We start from the raw sequence: 19,930 nt of genomic DNA on the forward strand, positions 1-19,930 counted from the left end.
TCACCGGTCCCGAAAATTCTCGGGCCATTGATTGGGATTGACGGGGATCTGAATCAGAGCTTCGAAAGATTGTTCACTGATGTCAATATGGTAGAAGTTGGAGAGGGTTCCAGCGGAACAGACATACAGTTTATGGGGCCTGAGGCCAAAACCAACAATTGGACGGTTACTCCTCTTCTTACTCGGGGAGAGTCCTGATACTAGGCTTTGATTTTTGCTTTCTTGTTTTTCGGATTATTCAGGGTGTAATCCAAATCTCATTTTGTCTTGTAAAAGTGTGAACCCTGTTATCCCGCATTTTTAATAAAATTCTTTTTCTTGTCTCATTTTAATTTTGTTTTATTCTTTTCTCTTTCTGAACAGTTCTCTTTTTACTGGTTCTAATGATATGGCATGCATGGCGGATCTTTGACCTAGTCTAATAAATCAATCTGACCCTGATTTAATAATACAAGAGATCGATTGTGACGATGAGTCTGAATATGACGAGGATAAAGCCTTCGAAGAAATAAACCGAGAACTATGCCAATTTGAAGAGAAACCCAAGCCTAATCTGAATGACACCGAGGCTGTAAATTTAGGGGACGCGGATAATGTCCGAGAAACCAAAATCAGTATCCACATTGAGCCTGGCATCAAGGAAGAATTAATCAAAGCACTCATTGAGTTTAAAGATGTTTTGCATGGTCGTATGATGACATGCCGGGTTTAAGCACCAAGCTAGTGGTTCACAAATTGCCCACTGACCTGGCATGCCTTCCCGTCAAGCAGAAACTGAGGAAGTTCAAGACAGATATGAGTGTGAAGATTAAAGAAGAAGTAACCAAGCAGCTGCAAGCAAAGGTTATTCGGGTCACTCGATATCCAGATTGGTTGGCTAATGTGGTGCCAGTACCAAAGAAAGATGGGAAGATCAGGGTATGCGTCGACTACCGCAATCTGAACAGGGCAAGCCCAATAGATAACTTTCCATTGCCCAATATCCATATCTTGATCGACAATTGCGCCGGATGAGAAATCGGCTCCTTTGTGGATTGCTACGCCGGGTATCATCAGATTCTGATGGATGAAGAAGATGCAGAGAAAACAGCTTTCATTACGCCATAGGGGACTTATTGATATTGGGTAATGCCATTCGGTTTGAAGAACGCTGGGGCAACGTACATGAGAGCAATGACTACTGTGTTCCATGATATGATACACAAAGAGATCGAAGTGTACGTAGATGATGTGATCATCAAATCCAAGCATCAGGAAGACCACGTAGCAGACCTTAGGAAGTTTTTCCAAAGACTTCGAAGGTACGACATTAAGCTCAACCCAGACAAATGTGCATTTGATGTTCCATCTGGAAAGTTGTTGGGATTCATCGTCAGTCGGCGAGGCATTGAGTTGGATCCGTCAAAGATCAAATCCATCCAGGAATTGCCGCCACCGAGGAACAAAACAGAAGTAATGAGTCTGTTGGGAAGGTTGAACTATATCAGTAGATTCATCGCTCAGCTCACAGCGACTTGTGAACCCATCTTTCGATTGTTGAAAAAAGATGTCGCGATAGAATGGACGGCCGAATGTCAGGAGGCATTTGACCAGATCAAAGGATATTTATCCAATCCACCTGTGTTGGTTCCACCTGAGTCGGGGAGGCCATTAATCCTTTATCTAACGGTCCTGGAGCATTCGTTTGGCTGCATGTTGGGGCAACACGACATCACAGGAAGAAAAGAGCAAGCCATTTATTATCTCAGCAAGAAGTTTACAGTCTATGAGAATAAGTACACTCAAGTTGAGAAGACATGTTGTGCTCTAACTTGGGTAGCACAGAAGTTTAAGCATTATCTGTCTTCACATACTACTTACCTTATTTCACGCCTGGATCTATTAAATTATGTTTTCTAGAAGCCTATGCCCACAGGAAGATTGGCAAAATGGCAGATATTACTTACAGAGTTCGACATTGTCTATGTGACGAGGACGGCCATGAAAGCCCAAGCATTGGCCGATCACTTGGCTGAGAATCCTATTGATGAAGAATACGAGCCTTTGAGGACGTATTTTCCAGATGAAGAAGTGATGCATATAGAGGAGTTAGAACTGACTGAGGAACCAGGGTGGAAGCTTTTCTTCGATGGGGCTGCGAATGCGAAAGGAGTTGGAATAGGAGCAGTACTTATTTCTGAAACAGGACATCACTATCCTGTTATAGCTCAGCTACGTTTCTATTGTACCAACAACATGGTTGAATATGAGGCATGCATTTTGGGCCTGCGATTGGCTGCAGACATGGATGTTCAGGACGTTTTGGTCTTGGGAGACTCGGACCTCCTAGTACATCAGATCCAGGATGAATGGGAAACACGGGATTTAAAGCTTATACCATATCGACAATGTTTGCACGATCTGAGCAAGCGATTTCGATTAGTGGAGTTCAGACACATCCCGAGAGTTCACAATGAGGTTGTCGATACTTTGGCCACTTTAGCATCGATGTTGCACCATCCAGACAAAATCCATGTTGACCCATTGTATATTCAGGTTCGTGATCAGCATGCCTACTGCAACATGATAAAAGAAGAAATGGATGGCGAGCCATGGTTTTATGATATCAAGGAATACCTCAGGATGGGGATATACCCGGAGCAGGCAACCGAAGATCAAAAGAGAGTCATTCGACAACTGGCAAATGGATTTTTCCTCAGTAGAGGAATGTTGTACAAAAGAACCCCAGATCTGGGATTGCTGAGATGTATTGATGCAGGTCAAGCCACGATAGTGATGACAGAGGTACATGCTGGAGTCTGTGGGGCCCATATGAGCGGATATATGTTGGCAAAGAAGATTCTGCGAGCGGGATATTATTGGCTCACTATGGAGCATGATTGTATCAGTTTCGTATGAAAATGCCATCAGTGTCAGATACACGGAGATCTGATTCATTCTCCACCAACGGAATTGCACACAATGTCAGCACCATGGCCATTTGTGGCATGGGGCATGGATGTCATTGGGCCTATCGAGCCGGCAGCTTCGAACGGTCATAGGTTCATTCTGGTAACCATCGATTATTTCACTAAGTGGGTTGAAGCCAAAACTTTCAAGTCAGTAACCAAGAAGGCAGTGGTGGATTTTGTCCATTCCCATATCATCTGTAGATTTGGGATCCTAAAAATAATAATCACGGACAATGGTGCTAATCTTAACAGCAACTTGATGAGAGAAGTATGTGAACAGTTTAAGATTACACACCGTAATTCCACCCCGTATCGGCCCAAGGCGAATGGAGCGGTTGAGGCAGCCAACAAAAACATAAAGAAGATATTGAGGAAAATGGTTGAAGGATCCAGACAATGGCATGAAAATCTACCATTTGCGTTGTTGGGATACCGCACTACTGTTCGTACTTCAATAGGTGCGACTCCTTATTTGTTGGTATACGGAACTGAAGCAGTAATACCAGCAGAAGTTGAAATTCCATCCCTTCGAATTGTCGCTGAGGCCGGGATTGACGATGATGAATGGGTCAAAGCCCGACTAGAGCAGTTGAGTTTAATTGATGAAAAAAGATTGGAAGCAGTATGTCATGGCCAGTTATATCAGAAGAGAATGGCAAGAGCATACAATAAGAAGGTACGCCCCAGGAAATTTGAAGTAGGGCAACAAGTATTGAAACGGATCCTCCCACATCAGATTGAGGCAAAAGGCAAGTTTGCCCCGAATTGGCAAGGGCCGTATATTGTAACCAGAGTATTATCCAACGGCGCTTTACGTCTGACATATGTCGAAGGAAGATGCGTCGACATGGCTATCAATTCTGATGCAGTCAAAAGATATTATGTGTAATTTCTTTTGTTGTTTATTTTTTTGTTTGTACTTAGTGCTTATCGGATAATGAAATGACGGAGGCAATTCTTTCTTCTATCCAAACACTTTTAACCTTTGCTTTACCCCTTTGAGCCTTACTTATCTTTTTATACCCCTCTCTTGGAATCATTAATGAAAAAAATAATAAAAAAAAAAATTTTTGAAGGTCGCAAGAAAACAAAGGAGTCAAGTGAACTACGTTCGACCTGATTCCTCAAAGAGGATACGTATGCTCCTCACGGCTCGGTAATAATGTAACAAAAAATCAAAAATTCCCCAAGCAAGAAAACTGGGGCAGAAGTTATGTTTTTAAATTTTGAAAAAAAAAAGAGTTTGATTCCAAAAGTTGTAATGGTTTACCTATCAAAGCTATTTTGAATTTTATATCCTTTTCTTCTAAAAACCCATATTGATATCCAAAAAAGACCTCCCGATCAGTATCCGAGGGGTACCAAGACAGGCAAAGGAAAACCGAGAATAACACGTCGGTCACCGACTAAATAAGGATCATGAGCTGAAAGAATTGATAGCCATAAGAATTCCCAGCAGAGAGTATCTTACCGGCAACACTCCAATCCCCAGCTGAGAGAAGCAAAATGAGAGAGTCTTATCGGTGAAAACTGTCACAGGCACCATAAGGCGATGTAAGCTGAGAGAAGCAAAATGAGAGAGTTTTATCGGTGAAAACCTTCACAGGCACCATAAGGCGACGTAAGCTGAGAGAAGCAAAATGAGAGAGTCTTATCGGTGAAAACCTTCACAGGCACCATAAGGCGACGGGAGCTGTGAGAAATGAGAGAGTCTTATTAATGAAAACCCCTCAAAGGGCACTATGAGGCGACAAGGTATATTGGCGGAAAGGATCCACATTTTGCAAAGAAGTGATCACCTATTTATCCCCAGCAAGTGAAGACATCAGAAAGATTGATCGACACAAATAGACTGGGTTGATTAATCCGGAATGCACAACATGATCGTTGGAATTCATTGTACCACCCAGATAAGTCCATTTTTTTCTTTCCCCCATCATTTGTACAAAAAGATTTTCTCTTTTCTTTTTTTTGTTTAAAAAGATTTTTTCCAGAAATTTATTTTTGAGAAAGGTCTTTCAGAGCTTACTACCAGTTGCCAAAATGGTACAACGTAAAATGTGAAAAGGGCAGGCCAGAGACAAGGCAATAAGACAAAAGACGTTGGTTGCCAGGCCGAATGATATTGGCCTAAAATGGCAAGGAAAGTACGGGGAAGAAACAAAAGAAAAAAAAAAGTAAAAAACAAACAAACAAACAAACATGTGGAGGAAATTGTGGGCCAAGTTCCAAGAGGATCCCCAGCAGGACTCCGACCGAATATCGACCAAGTTCCGAGGTGGTCAGACAACACAGAATGGGAAGGGAAGAAAGGAAAATCCATCTTCAGCAAAATAATCCCCAGCAAGTTTTGAGATACAAAACGGGGAAGGGATAAATGGAAAAACCATCCCCAGCAGAATGTTATCCCCAGCGAATAACATCATCCCCAACAAGTTTTGGGAACGCCGAACAGGAATAAGGGAAAGGGAACAATCATCCCCATTAGGAGTGACATGATCACTCGCCATATTTAAAAAAAACTAACTAAATTTTCTTTGATTTGAACAGGAAAATAAAGTGTTGATGATGGCCTAAAGACACGCCATAAGAAAGATCGCCAGAACTGGGACAGAAAATTTTCTGCCACAAGTGAAAATTTTCTCGGAGAATCGAGGAAACAAATTCAAGTTATTCTTTACCAATTAGGCGCCCACCTGTATAACAAGGGAATACATTTCATGTCTTTACCATTAGGCGCCCACCAGTATAATGCGGGTATACATTTTAGTTTTTCATTTCTAGGTCGCCCACCAGTATAATGCGGGAATACATTTCTGTCTTTTCATTTCATGTTCCAGGTCGCCCACCAGTATAATGCGGGTATGCATTTATGTTTTCATGTCATGTCCTAGGTCGCCCACCAGTATAATGCGGGTATGCATTTCTGTTTTCATTTCATGTCCTAGGTCGCCCACCAGTATAATGCGGGAATACATTTTATGTTTTCATTTCATGTTCTAGGTCGCCCACCAGTATAATGCGGGTATGCATTTCTGTTTTCATTTCATGTCCTAGGTCGCCCACCAGTATAATGCGGGAATACATTTTTGTCTTTTCATTTCATGTTCTAGGCGCCCACCAGTATAATGCGGGAATACATTTTTGTCTTTTCATTTCATGTTCCAGGTCGCCCACCAGTATAATGCGGGTATGCATTTATGTTTTCATGTCATGTCCTAGGTCGCCCACCAGTATAATGCGGGCATACATTTCTATTTTCATTTCGTGTTCTAGGTCGCCCACCAGTATAATGCGGGTATACATTTCTGTTTTTTTTTTCATTTCATGTTCTAGGTCGCCCACTAGTATAATACGGGCATACATTTCATATTTTTGCATTCAGGCGCCTACCTGTATAACGAGAGGAATACTTTTGAGTCTTATACTTCAGATTTTGAAATCAGTAACCCCACCGGAAGGCAGAAGGTTACAACAGGAATCCCCAGCAGGAAACCATAAAAATCCCCAGCACCGGAAAGCAGAAGGGGGAAACAAGAGGTCCCAACACAAATTCAAGCGCATGAGTCAAAAGGAAGAAAAGACGCGTCTTGAAAGAAGCAGCCTGTGAACATTATATTATGCCCAGCATAACAAGTCTGATGAAGAAAGCCGTACCCCCAGAGGAACCGCCGAAAAGCTTAATGAAGAAAGCCATATCCCCGGCGGACCGAGCAAAATGATGAAACTGGTATTCAGAAAGGCAAAGGGCCAGTGTCATCCCCAAATTCATGGAAGAAAAGCACCGGAGGAAACACAAGACGACAAGAAAGCAAGGCAACAAGAACAAGTTGCAGATAGATGAGATCTTATGATCCGTAGTCTAGCCTAGCTTCTTGTTTTCTTTTAAGCATGGTGTAATAAGGAGATCAGCAAACAAGTGAAAGTAGCATGCAACAACGGCAACATTGCAGTCCCACGGTAGTCCAGCTACCAAAACTTCCCGAACTACATTGACCTAATTCCTGTTTTAGCCCAGGATATGTAGGAAACCTCTGAAGCAAAGGTTCGGTCAAAACTTTCAAAAATGCTTCACACGGAGTACTCGAAAGTAGGGGTGGGCAAAAAATCCGAAAAACCGAATTCCGAACTGAACCAAATTAATTTGGTATTTTGGTTTCGGTTTTTTCGATTTTTCGGTCTAATTCGGTAATGAATTTTCGGTATTTCGGTTCGGTTTTCGGTTTTATAATTTTGCAAATTTGGTAAACCGAAATACCGAAACAATCTAAACGACTAAGCCCAATTACCTATTTTATAGGCCCATACGGTCAGGCCATGCCCCATCCCAGCGTCCCACTCCCACCCAGGCCCAGCTCCCCCAACTCTCAACCCAAGCCCAATCCCAATCAATACCCAAGTACCCAACCGGCCAACCCAAGACCCAAGTCTTGAATCAAATTAGGCATTTCATTAGGGTTTGATAACTTAGTGCTTACTGCTTCAGAGTCTTCACTCTAGTCTTCAGTGCTTAGCCATTTCATCGAGAAAGAGACGAGAATCGACTGTGAGTTTAGGACGAGAATTGACTGCTTAGGATATCAGTCTACGTCTCTACGAGTTACGACCAGTCGACATTCGAGCTCGAGTCTCATCTCATCTTCACCAGTTAACTTCACTACTTTTGTTAGTTTTGTAAGTTTTGTAAGTCTCTACGAGAAGCCCGTTTCTCAGAAGCCCGAACACATCCGGGATGAGAAAGTTAAGGTATGTATCAGGTTAACACTGCGACAAAATCAACGTGGTTGCTTGCTTCTTTATAGGATAAATAAGATAAGATAATCGCTGTAACTACACTTTGCTCTTTCTTCTTTCCTGTGGCTTCTGCTTTTCATCTAGGTATTGTTAGCTGAATCTGTGGTGTACCAGGAATTACAAAATAAATGATTGGAAGAACCAATACTCTATTTTCTCATGCGTGTTTCACTTATTTGTTTTCCCTTATCCACACAGGTTCTTCAATCAATGCTTCCAATCAAAGATGAAGAGGTCGTTCTTGGACAATATGAAGGCTATAAGGATGACCCAATGGTTCCTGACAACTCAAATACTCCTACTTTTGCAACTATGGTTTTACGCATACACAATGAAAGATGGGAAGGTCAGATAATAATTTTACAAGTTAAAAATTGGTATTTTAACTTTTGATCTCAGCCTTAGATTGCCTTATTATCTGTTGTTTTAGAGATGTAATTTGGCTACTCGCCTTAATCTGTATCTTGGGTATCTTATGTAGTTATGTGGCTTACCTGCTGCAGGTGTGCCCTTTATAATGAAGGCTGGAAAAGTTTTGAACAACACTCTCTGAAGCTGGAAAAGCTATGTCGACTACTCTCTGAGGTTTTGTTTGAGTTTTTACATTTTAAATTTTGAACTTTTTGAGTTCAGAGTTCAGACGCATAAATTTTTTAATTTCTGATTTTCTGCATCAAACTAATTTAGGGTTATAGGAGGCGATTTCCAGCTCGATTCGATTCCTCACTCCTCAATTTCAGAGGTTTGTTGTTTCGCTTTCTTTTGGTTGTACTGCTGATTGAATGAACTGCTGTTCCGAGCTTTTCCCTTTAGTAGGAAAATATCATCTGTATTCTGTAATCTGTATCACGTTCATGCTGTTTAATTCATTTGCTTGTATAATAATAGTTGTGAGTACACGACTATGTGTTAGGCTTACCATATGATTACTTTGTTTATGTCTGATTTTTAGATTTTTACCATATGAATTTACCAAAATTCTTAAATACCGAACCGAAATACCGAACGCCCACCCCTACTCGAAAGGGCAAAAATCGCTCGTATCCGCTCACTTTATCTTTGCACGAAAACACTTCGTGTTTTCAGACAAAGAGGGGCAGCTGTGAGCACGTGATTTTTGCCTTATATGAGAATCACTCCAAAAAAATCCAAAATAAAATAATTTTTCTTTGCGTGCAATTTTGAGAATTTTTGTGACATTTTGGATAATTATTTGTATTTGTCCGTGCATGTTTATTTGTTTAAATTAATAAAAATATTAAAATATGTCGCATTTCCATTTAGTATTTATTTAAGTTTGTTTACAAAAATGAGAAAATCATAAAAATAAATGTACGTTGCATGTTTAGCATTTAAACGTCTAAATTGTGCGATTTTTGTCGTTAATTGCTATTTAAATGTGCGATAATTATTTTTAGAGTTAATTAGTTTTTTTATATAAGATAATTTAGTTTGTAATTTTTTAGAATTTTAGTTTTATTAATTAGGAAGTAAAAAAAAAGAGAGCAAAAATACAAAGAAAAATCGGATTGGGCCACTTCTTCAAATTTCAACCCAAGCCCAAAAAATACCCAACCTTCCCCATGACCCGGTCCATTTTAAAACCGGGTCGACCCATTCCATAACCCAACACCCCCTATCTTACATTTTACAAAAACAAAAACCCTAAAACCTAAAGACACTACCCGCCCCCCGCCCCCTCTTCTTCTCCTCTCCAACCAAGCTCCAATGGCTGCCTCACCTGTCCAAAGCAAGCAGCCATGGCTGCTGCCGTTTCCCCTCATGCCTCACCTTCACACACACACCTTCGAGCTCCATTTTTGTCCAGCTCCCCCCTCCCCACATTGAACGATCCCCGGCAGCAACCAAACGACTACCTTATTGCTTCACCACCTCCTTTGCCATGGCTGCGTCGTCTTCTTCTTCATGTTGATGCTACAGCTTCGCCATGGCTGCGTCGTCTTCCCTTCGTGCTGCTGCTAATTCCTGCTGCTTCTGCTACGACTAACACAAGGCGTCGAGCAGCTCCCCTTCACCTCCCCAGCTGCTCGTCGAACACTAACAACCCCTCCACCGCTGATCCTCTGCCATGTCGCTGCTGCCTGTGCCGCTGCTGCCTGCTGCTGCTCCGCCGTGGCTGCTGCTGCTACTATTTCGTGTTGTTGCTACTGTTTCGTGTTCGTCTCTTTTGCCATGGCTGCCATCACAGCTTGTCGCTTCGTCGTCTTCAAGTCCGTTTATGTCAAAGTTTCGTTGGTTTCGTTTAGAGTTCGTTCGATGTTCGTCGTTGGTCATTTACGGTTAGTTGTTCTAAGTTTTATTTCGTCCATAATTTGTTTGATATTTTCAGATTTGAAATTAGTATAAGTTTGTTTCATTTTTTCTTATTTATTTTTAGATAAAAATGGTTAGTTTAATTATATTGTTGATAGATTTAAGTTGAAGATTCAATTAAATTATTTTTCAGTTTGTTTTATTAATTTTAAGAGGATTTAGTTTTAATATAGAAAAGTGTTAGCTTAAATCGTTTGAATCCGTTGTTTGTTGTTAATACAGATTTAATTCGTGTTTCATCTTGTTTGAAGTTCGTTTTTAATTCAGTAATTTAATGTGAAGTTATGTTTTGGTTTTTAATTTTTTTGGAATCATGTATCTTTGTTATAATTTTGTTGGATTTAATTTTTTTTTTTAAAAATCATTTGATTATTTGAAGTTTAGTGATTTGAATATGTTTATTTGTTTTGTTTAAGCTTAATTCGAATTTGAATAAAACTTGCTTGTTATTGTTGTTGAATCTTTTCATTTATGTCCATACTTTGTTTGATTGTTCTTGAATCCGAAATTAGTATAAGTTTGATTTTCTTGTTTGTTGTTTATCATTTATGATTATTTCTTCAGTTTGCTTCATGATCTTATTTAGTTTTAATATAGGAATTGTTGGTTGTAATGTTGTTAGATTTAATTTTAAGTTCAAATGATTATTGAATTTAGAAATCTGAATATACTTGTTTGTTGTTGTTGTTGAATCTGAAAGTAGGTTTGTTTGTTAAAAATGTTGTTCAATCAAGATAATTTTAGTTGTTTCTTTGTTGTTCATCATTTAGTTTGAATTTGTTGTTGAACATGGTTAGAAATTGGTCATATTTGTTGTATTTTGGTTGAAATTGGTTAAGTGAATTGGTTATAGCTGATGGGGGTAGTTTGGTAATTTGTAGTACGTTCAGGGGTAAAAGGGTAATTTCAGTAAGGTCAGAGGGGTATTTTTGGAATTAAAATTCTGATTAATTATTTATTTTGAGTATTCTTTCCATTAAAATTAAGATAATCTTAAAATAATCAATAATGGGGGGACAAGATATAATGGTGGGGAATAATGCATTTGTTTAATATAAGCATGGGGGACAAGATATAATGGGGTATTTGTTTAATAAAGTGGGGGACAAAACATTAGGCAGCGGGATTAAAAGGGGGATGAGTGGAAGATAGTGGATTTTAACTTTTTTTTAATGCTGAAAGATGTTAATAAAAGGAAGGACTTGATCAGATTTTGAAAAAGAGGAGAGAGAGATAGAGAGAGAGAGAAAAAAAGAGCTGAATATTGAAAAGAGAAAGAAATTCCGAAAAATATTAAAACTTTCAAGAAAAGAAAATACAAATAAAAAAGGAGCTGGAAATTAGAAGAGAGAGTAGTACACACCTGATAAATATTCTGATATACGGGTTTAGAAAAGAAGGGTTAAACATTAATTAGCCTTTCAAATCTGAAAATTCCCTTGGTTTCTATCCGTTGTTTGTTGTTGGTGTTTCTGGATTTTATTTTGATTTTCAAATATGTCACTGGGATTTCTGTTGACTGGATTGCTGGTTATTATTGTTGTTGCTGTGTTACGTACTACGCGGCTGACTTTCTTCTTCTTATATTGACAATACCAGGTACACAACTGTAATTTTGGCATTTTGTATGCTGAAATGAAGAATGGAAGTTTAAATTTTTAATTTAGTTTTTTTTTATTAATTGCATTTAGGTTATTTCATGTATTATTATTCTGTAAATCGTCGTTGTTTTGCATAATTAGGGATATTGTAGCGATGTATTAAATAATGTTCTGCTTTAACCTGATTATTAGGTAGTATATATTTAAGCATGTTCATTACTGATTAAACTGTCAAATAATAAAAATAGAAGAAAATAACGTAAAAATGGCTTTATTAAATCAGTTTGGCAAAATTGATTAAGTTCCTTATTCATAAGGGTTTTAGTACAACGTTAAGTTAATCGGAATCATGTAGCTAAATTCAGTTAAAACATGAATTAATTTTGCGAATCAAGTATTAGGACATGATTTGAATTAAAACAAGGTTAGTTAAGGTTAAATTATTTAATTTTTAGAAATACGGTTTAGTAATCAAGATTATTTCTAATTTTCAGTATTTGTAAATATTTAATTTCAATAGCTCAAGTCATCTAACAATATAATTTTTAATCCGACTATGGGATAGTTAGTTTTTTTTTAAAAAAAAAAAATTTATTTGACAATTCCATGTTGTATTTATAATTATAATTTTAGTAATATTACTTTCCGTTAATATTTGTTTTAAACTAATATTTAATATGTTATTTTTAAGTATGTAGAGATTGATTTTATAATTATAGACAAACTTAGTAATAATAAAAATGTAGTCATTAAAAGATATTCATAAAATAAGGAAGGATTTCGCTAAAAATAAATAGATGTAAACAATACAAAAATTTGCAGGGTTCTCCAATCTTATTTATTTATTTATTTATTTTAAAAAAATACTTAGATCCCGGGATGGGCCGTTTAGTAAATTTCACGGTCCTACCTAAAAGTATAATAACACGTAGTCTTTTGGCGCATATTTAATAAGGTTATTTTCTTAAATATGGGTGTGCATTTATGTAACCCAAATCTCGATCTTGACGGAGTCAAAATGCGTCAAAAAATCACGTGTACACTGGTTGTGACGTGGTTCGAGATGCGTTTTCACGACGTTGCAATTCTTGTATAAAATAATAATAAGAATAATGATAAAAATGGTTAAAAGTTAAATTTTGCACATAGGTTCAACATGTATTAAATCAGATAATCAAGCCAAATATGACAGTTGAGCGACCGTGCTAGAACCACGGAACTCGGGAATGCCTAACACCTTCTCCCGGGTTAACAGAATTCCTTATCCGAATTTCTGGTACGCAGACTGTAATATGGAGTCATTCTTTTCCTCGATTCAGGATTAAAATTGGTGACTTGGGACACCCTAAATCTCCCAAGTGGCGACTCTGAAATAAATAAACAAATCCCGTTTCGATTGTCCTTTAATTGGAAAAAACTCCTATGCCCCTCGCGTGGGCGGAAAAAGGAGGTGTGACAGTCATCCCCGCCGAGATAGAAATTCCCTCCTTAAGGATCATACAAGAAGTAGAATTGGATGATGCAGAATGGGTAAAAGGTCGCTACGAGCAGTTAGCCCTTATAGATGGGAAAATGATGAATGCGGTTTGCCACGGTCAGTTGTATCAGAACAGAATGTCCAGAGCCTTCAACAAAAGGGTTAAGCCAAGGAAGTTTACATCGGGGCAGCTAAAGTTGAAGAAAATATTCCCACATCAAGATGAAGCCAAGGGGAAGTTCTCTCCCAATTGGCAGGGTCCGTACATGGTTCAGCGAGTTCTAACTGGATGAGCCCTTATTCTTGCAGAGATGGATGGAGAAGTCTGGCCGAAGCCAATCAATTCAGATGCAGTAAAACGATATTATGTGTAACCACTTATGATACCCTCTATGATGTAATTTGAACTACGCTTGACCTGATTCCCGTTTAAGAGGGGATACGTAGGCAGCCCTATGGGTTCGGTCATAATTAAATAAAATTTCCATTTTTCCCCGCTATTGGAACTGGGGACAGAATTTTGAGGAGGACCCTCAAAATTCCGAAGTTAATTTTAGTTCATGCATCGCCAGAAGCGCCAGCCCAGTAAACTGGGGCAGAATTTTGAGGAGGATCCTCAAAATTCCAAAGATGTTTTTTAGTCATTCAGTACAGCCGTCAGAAATGTCCGCTCGGCAAACTGGGGCAGAATTTTGAGGAGGACCCTCAAAATTCTGGAGAAAAAGAGGTTGCAATGTCTTGAACCACGTAGAAGTTATCATTCGCCTTTTTGGGATACCGCATTACAGTCCGCACATCGACCGGAGCAACTCTGAATTGCTGTTGTTTAACGACGCTACCCCAATAATACACAACGTTAAGAGCCCGGGGAAGACGAACTAACCTTTCCCCTTACAGAACTCACGATTTTTCTTTGGATGCAGGCACTCAATTCGCAATATCATTAGGTATATTTATGCACTCTCAAGAATACAACTTCTCAGAATCATCACTTATCCGCAATTGCTATCCGTATACAATTTTCCCAGCAGTCATATTGTCGTAATCAGCTAAGAGATCTTACTACTAATCGTCCTTTTACATTCTTGCACTGCATAAGGCTACCTTTCTGCCTTCCGAGGTTAAGCTCTACCTCCATCTGCATTCTGCATAAGGCTACCTTTCTGCCTTCCGAGGTTAAGCTCTACCTCCATCTGCATTTCTCTGCATTGCATAAGGCTACCTTTCTGCCTTTCGAGGTTAAGCTCTACCTCCATCTGCATCGCATAAGGCTACCTTTCTGCCTTGCGAGACTAAGCTCTGTCTCCATCTGCATTTTGCATAAGGCTACCTTTCTGGCTTCCAAGGTTAAGCTCTACCTCCATCTGCATTTCTCTGCATTGCATAAGGCTACCTTTCTGCCTTCCGAGGTTAAGCTCTACCTCCATCTGCATCGCATAAGGCTACCTTTCTGCCTTTCGAGACTAAGCTCTGTCTCCATAGGCATTTTGCATAAGGCCACCTTTCTGCCTTCCGAGGTTAAGCTCTACCTCCATCTGCATTTATCTGCATTGCATAAGGCTACCTTTCTGCCTTCCGAGGTTAAGCTTTACCTCCATCTGCATCGCATAAGGCTACCTTTCTGCCTTTCGAGACTAAGCTCTGTCTCCATTTGCATTTTGCATAAGGCTACCTTTCTGTCTTCCGAGACTAAGCATTGTCTCCATCCTGCATTTTTCTGCATTTTGCATAAGGCTACTTTTCTTCCTTCTGAGGTTAAGCTCTACCTCCATCTGCATTTATCTGCATTCTGCATAAGGCTACCTTTATGCCTTCCGAGGTTAAACTCTACCTCCATCTGCGTTTCCCGCATTGCACAAGGCTATCTTTCTGCCTTCCGAGACTAAGCTCTGTCTCCATCCTGCATCGGCTGAAAGATCGCCACCTTATCTTTCTCGCATGGATGAAATATCGCCACCTTTTATTTATGTCTTGCATCGGCTGAAATATCGCCGAATCCTACATTTCATGGGCTGAAAGATCGCCACCTTCTGCATTTCATGGGCTGAAAGATCGCCAAATTGTCCAAAGGCGTCATTGTTCGGAGGCACCATTTGCATAGCCCGAGAACGCCATGTCATGGCATGAAGACCCCATTTTATCTTTTGCATATCATTATTCAAGGGCATCATTCTCATAGTCCGAGAACGTCATTTCATAGCCTGCGAATCCTTTATCATATGCTTCATGGCCCAGGACATCATGCTCCGAGGACATCATCCTACTCGTCCAAAGACAACATTCATGGTCCAACGGGAACTTGTATCACGTTTAAGTTTATGCACGATATATGTTTGTATTGCTCACTTGCAGGTACACCGACTATCAAGAGCCGTCTCAGCAGGAGCGATCCTGCTCCGGTTCCCGCAATCTATTAGATTTCAACCACCTTTCGCAACATAAACATCGCGTCCGTTCCTTTAGAAAATCTCCATCGGCATATTCCGTCAATGGATCCTGAACTACATATGGCCTGATTCCTGTGAGACCAGGGATATGTAGGCAGCGCAGGAACCAGAGCTCGGTCAAAACTCCTTTCAAATCGCCACTTCCGGTCAAAATTGGTCATCTTATCTTTACCCGACAACTCTTTCATCCTTCCGGGTAAAGAGGGGCAGTTGTTGATACCCAATTTTTCCCTATGTATTTTTATACAAAATACTTTCAAAATAGCATGTACATACACATATAAGAATGCCCCAAGAGTTTTGGTATTTTTTCCCTAATTTTTAAGATTTTTGAAATCAATTTATTGTCTATTTTAGCAGTGCAAAATCCATAATTATTCCCAAAGTCATCCTTTTTGGTGAATAATTTATTTTATTCCCATATATATACCAAAATATAGTTAAGATAATTTTTGTATATTTTTACAAATTTATTTGGTATTTTAGAAGCTAAATTGCATCTAATTGCAATTATAGCCTACTTTAAGATTAATAGCATTTTATAATTGTAAAATTGGTTCCAATATTTTTAAATTGATATTTATATATTATTAATTGGGTCAGTACTTTTAATTTGCTTTTAAAATCGTTTTAACTATTTTATATAAAATAAAAAGGGAAAATTGGCTATTTAACATTTAGCCTCATTTCATTGCAATTATAGCCCATTCGGATTTCAATTTTAGCCTCAATTTAACCCCAACCCAATTAGCCCAAGACCCAACCATATCCGCCCCAGCCCAATCCTTAAATTAACTCGGCCTAGTTCCGAATTAATCTAAGCCATTGATCAAATAAAATCAACGGCCCAGATCCCCCTTTCCATAATTAAACCCTCACCTACCCCCTTCCCCCCGTCTCATTCTTTCGAGACTCCTTATCTCTCTATCTCTCAAACTCTCTCGAAGGTTCCTGAAACTCTAGCCTCTCTCATCCCATCTTCAACCTCCGACTCACCGGAATCCATGGCCTCTCAGGCCATGGACGACCTATACTCACCTCCTCCGGCTCTTGCATGCCTGATGCTCGAAGGATCGAGGCCAGACCTCGAAGGTCTTCACTCAGACCTTCACCGATTCGAAGATTCCGGCTATCTCCGACCTTGCTCCGGTGGCTCTTGTTCTTCTGAGTCTGTTTCTGACCTCATCCGACTTAGATCAGACTTTCTTCCAAGCCTTTCTCATTTCTAGGGTTTCTCCGAAACCCTAAGTTATTCGAGGTTCTTTCCCTATTTGTTTTCTTATATCTATGCTACATCTATGTTCTACTGGAGTTTTGAAACGTTTTCCCCAATCTTTTCTTTCAAAATTTGTTTCTCTTCGATTTAGGGTTTCTGAAAAAATCTTAAAATGTTTTCTGACTCTTTTTTTTTTGTGTGAATCTGTCTATGCTATATTTGTATGTTCTCTTTTCTACCTAGCATGTTCTTCTCCCATATCTTTATGTTTGCCTTATTTTGCATGTTCTTCTATTGTGCTCCGTTCTTTCTTCTACTGGTTTCTATATCATGCTTTCACACATTTATCTTATGTGTTCATTTACCCCTGTGTTCCTTTACTGTATTTTCTACTAATCTCTTAGTTCTTATTGGCCTTCTTCTGGACTTTGTTCTTTATAAACATGTTTCATCTACTATTTCCTTAAGTTTACACTACCTCTTTGTCTTCTGAACTTGTTTAAGTTCCAAGCTTTTCTTAAAACATGTTCTTTATGCTTCAAATCAGCTTTTTCACTATGTTTGTTTCGAACCTGCTATTTTACCTGTTTGTTTTCTCATGAGTCTCTGAAAGAGACCTCTGAGCCTGTTTCAGTTATTTGTCTTCTCGTCTCTACATCTAATTCGAGTCGAAAACCCTAGGATTTGGGGTTTTTGGCGAATTTAATCTCGTGCTCGGACTAGGGTTCTATTATGGAACCCTGGATTCTCTCAAACTAAGTTTGAGTCTATGTACTGAATTTGAGCCTCTTTGTTTATAACTCTGAACTTTTCTATACTAGATTCTTTCTAATTATCATGACAGTTCTTTCTTGTTTGACATGTTTGTGTGCTTTATATATGAGGAATTCTTTCTTTAAAAGGGGTTTTGCCAACTACTAATTGATTGATTCTGAAATCCTTTAATGGGGTTTGATTGATTGTTACTCATTTTCTTTGATTAAACCTTTCTTCACCATTTCTGGTTGGGTTCATTCATACCAAAACTCAATTTCTGATTCTACTGACTGTTGATTGATTGCCTTTCCTTATTTGCACAAACTGGGTTGCTATCAAACTCTTTCCTTAAATAGTTCCTATGTATTTTCTCTTCTTGTACTACTTTAGAAAAGATTCTGATCAAATTCTTTCCTTAATTACCTTCTACCCGTTTGAAATCAAATCCCTTAGCTGAAGGGAAATTCTATGTGATTGATTGTAAACTATTTTCTTACCTTTCTTACTTGCTTCTCTGCACTATAAAAGGGACTACCCTTCCGCACTTTTAGCCGGACAATTCAATACTTTTTACAACACACTTCGAATTGCATACTCTTACACACTACTACTACTTTCAAAACCTGCATTCCCTCTTGCTCTCTTCTCTACTGATGTTCTCTGCTCCTGCTTATTATTAGCTGGCTGAAAGTCAAGGCTAATATGCTACTACTACTTTGTCTTTGCATCTTGCTCTTGCTCTTTTACTGGTATGTCTTGATTCAGTTCCTAGCAATCATACTAATGTGTTTACTTAGAACCTTTACATCTATGCCTATTACCTGCAAAGTTTGACATGTTCATATGCTGTTGTTTGCTTTACTTTCTTGCGAATGCTTGATCCCTATACCTTTACCCTCTATGTGTTTGTAAATGGGGATTCAGGGCATGGCAACATGAGTTGTTGTCCATGAACGGAATTTTAACCCCAAGTAAAGGGTGCCAGTATGTTTTATTGCTGATCATGTCCTTTGCCCACTTTTCCTTTGTCTACTGTTTCTGTTATGAATCCCCTACCCTTACCCCTATGTATGCTGAGTTAAGGCTCATGATCTGGTAGCCTCTTAAATGGCTGCCCAGGCCTGAGCCTGGCTTTTAATAAGCCCTAACTCCTCAACTTGAAATGACAAGTTTGTCAGGGGTGTGCCAGTACTTCAAGTTGCTTGGCATGACCACCAGCTTATCACTCCCCCTCCCCTGCACTTGCACCTACTCTTAGATTTTAAGTTCTGCCCCCCCTCCTATGAGCCTTGCTTTGGGACCTTGAGTTTCCTCTAAACTTGGACATTTGAGGGCTGGCCCTTCCACATCAATGACACTTAGAAACAATGCCTATAGGATCAGTTAATTGAATCAACCTCGTTTCGAATCTAAAACCCGTCTTAAAATCTGCAGATACCTTTTTTTCTAAAATCAGTAAAGCTTTTCCTTAAAATCAATATACTTTGCATTATTAGATATCATGCCTATAGGTTTCACCTAGGCAAGCTTTAAGGTAAAAACCATAAGTGCATCAGTCTTTGACAATTCCAACCAGCAGGCAGGTCTGATTCGGATTTCTTATCTGAAGTATGTAATAAATCAGTCTGCCTCACGCATTTTTTTAAGTTTAATTCAGACCTAATCGGTACATGTAAGACATGCTAAACTCTATGTTTTTCTGACTTGAGGAGGTTTATTTGAGCCTTTCAACTGTTATGTGTTTTTCCATATCTACTTTATGTGTTTTGTTTGTCGCCCTAGAATTTTATCCTTTTAAAACCATAAAAGCCCCAACTCCTTCCCCTTCAGGATTAGTAGTCTCAATGCCTCCGAGAATTATAGGATTGGGACGGGTAATAGCATGCAATAAGTAAGGATACCATTCCGCGCTTTAATACCTTAACGGGGTGGGAAGGGTAGAATATGGATATGATGACCGGTGCGCTAATATCACGCGCGACCCCTCTTCTGAGAAGTGATTGCTGGATATTGCATCGAAGTGATCCATATTAATCACAAACTTAGGACCCCCTCCCTTTATTTGCTTTCATATTTTCTTGTAAAACTATTCAAATCTTTTTTTTTTATTTTTTATAAAATTCTTCCCTCTCTACTTACCTTCAAAAGTTTTCAACCTAATTACAATTTTGTATGCAAGTCCTTATTTAAGTCTTGATTGTTTATTTGTAAAGTCACAATTGTAACATGGCCGGGAACCACACTAGTGGATCTTGAGGGGTGCCTAACACCTTCCCCTCGAGATAATTTCTATCCCTTACCCGAACTCTGGTTTTCCAACTCAAACCTTTCTTAAAGTGTCCTAATGCACTATA

The 19,930-nt window shown here is 39.0% G+C and overlaps 1 long non-coding RNA gene across 1 annotated transcript; it reads left to right on the forward strand.

Annotated features, from left to right (window-relative positions):
- The first annotated feature begins 7,646 nt into the window (after positions 1-7,646).
- LOC142164880 (uncharacterized) lies at positions 7,647-8,294 on the forward strand. Its single transcript, XR_012695959.1, has 3 exons — positions 7,647-7,697; positions 7,944-8,091; positions 8,249-8,294. It is a non-coding gene; the product is annotated as an uncharacterized LOC142164880 (long non-coding RNA).
- The last annotated feature ends 11,636 nt before the right edge of the window (positions 8,295-19,930 follow it).

Source organism: Nicotiana tabacum, chromosome 10 (genome assembly GCF_000715075.1).
Source record: "Nicotiana tabacum cultivar K326 chromosome 10, ASM71507v2, whole genome shotgun sequence".
Lineage (NCBI taxonomy): Eukaryota > Viridiplantae > Streptophyta > Magnoliopsida > Solanales > Solanaceae > Nicotiana > Nicotiana tabacum.